The sequence below is a fragment of the Scyliorhinus canicula genome, unplaced genomic scaffold, assembly GCF_902713615.1.
Source record: "Scyliorhinus canicula unplaced genomic scaffold, sScyCan1.1, whole genome shotgun sequence".
In the NCBI taxonomy this organism is placed as follows: domain Eukaryota; kingdom Metazoa; phylum Chordata; class Chondrichthyes; order Carcharhiniformes; family Scyliorhinidae; genus Scyliorhinus; species Scyliorhinus canicula.
The window spans coordinates 51,846-52,982 of record NW_024055495.1 but is presented as its reverse complement, the minus strand read 5'-3'; the positions used below and the strand labels follow the sequence as shown (position 1 = coordinate 52,982).

The window sequence follows — 1,137 nt, the reverse complement described above, 5'->3', positions numbered from 1 at the left end:
CAGATCCTCACCACCCTCTAAACATCCTAGTCCTTCCCTAATCTCTGCCCCCTTTTATATGTAGCCCTCAATCAAAGAGAATAGGACCTTCCTATCCAATCTATTTCAATTCCTCAGAATTTAAAAAATACTATAAATTTATGTTTTTTTTCCAATCAAGGGGCAATTATAATTTGGCCAAGCCACCTAACCTGCATGTATTTGGGTGTGGGGGTGAAACTCCACACAGACAATGGGAGAATGTGCAAACTCCTTGTAGACTGTGACCCGGGGCCAGGATGAAACCCGGATCCCCATCACACAGGCACACAGCCACTGTACCACCATGATCCCCCAGAATTTTATACATTTAGAATAATCTTCATTATTGTCACAAGTAGGCTTACCTTACTTTAACATTGCAATTGAGTCACTGTGAAAATCCCCTGGTAGTAACACTTATTCAGGTACAGAAGGAGAATTCAGAATGTCCAATTCCCCTAACAAGCACGTCTTTCGGGACTTGTGGGAGGAAACCCATACAGACACTGGGAGAACGTGAAGACTCTGCGCAGATAGTGTCCCAAGTAGGAATTGAACCCGGGACCCTGGCGCTGTGATGCAGCAGTGCTAACCACTGTGCCACCCATAAAACAGTTCAGCTCAATCTTCTCAGATTAAAGAAGCTGAAGCGCCCAACGTGGGTCTTGCACCCACGGCCCTGGGATTAAGACTCCCATGCTCTACCGACTGAGCTAGCCGGGCTGCTTTTCATAATTTCATTTTTGTCTCCCCTCAGTCTTTTCTGTTCCAAAAAAAACAGCCTCAGTTTATCCAAACTTTCCTCAGAGCAAACATTGTCAATTTCTGGCTGATGTTGTTAAATCTCCTCTGTACTCTCTTTAGTGCAGTCTTCCTGTGCAGAGGAATCTAGCTCTGGCCTAACTAGTCCTGTCCTGCCATTTATCATGTAATCCTTTGCCTTGTTTCCCCTCCAGCTTTCTTCCTCACTATCAAGTGTTTAATCATTTTTGTGTCACATGTAAACTTGTTATTCATGTTCCTACATTTACTTTCAAATCAATGATGTAACCAGGAGTGAAGGGCCCAGTACTGATTCCTTCGAAACCGGCACTGGAAACAGCCCTTTGATTTTCT

The 1,137-nt window shown here is 44.1% G+C and overlaps 1 non-coding gene across 1 annotated transcript; it reads right to left on the bottom strand.

Annotated features, from left to right (window-relative positions):
- Positions 1-671: 671 nt before the first annotated feature.
- On the bottom strand, positions 672-744 carry trnak-cuu. Its single transcript has one exon. It is a non-coding gene; the product is annotated as a tRNA-Lys (tRNA).
- Positions 745-1,137: the final 393 nt, after the last annotated feature.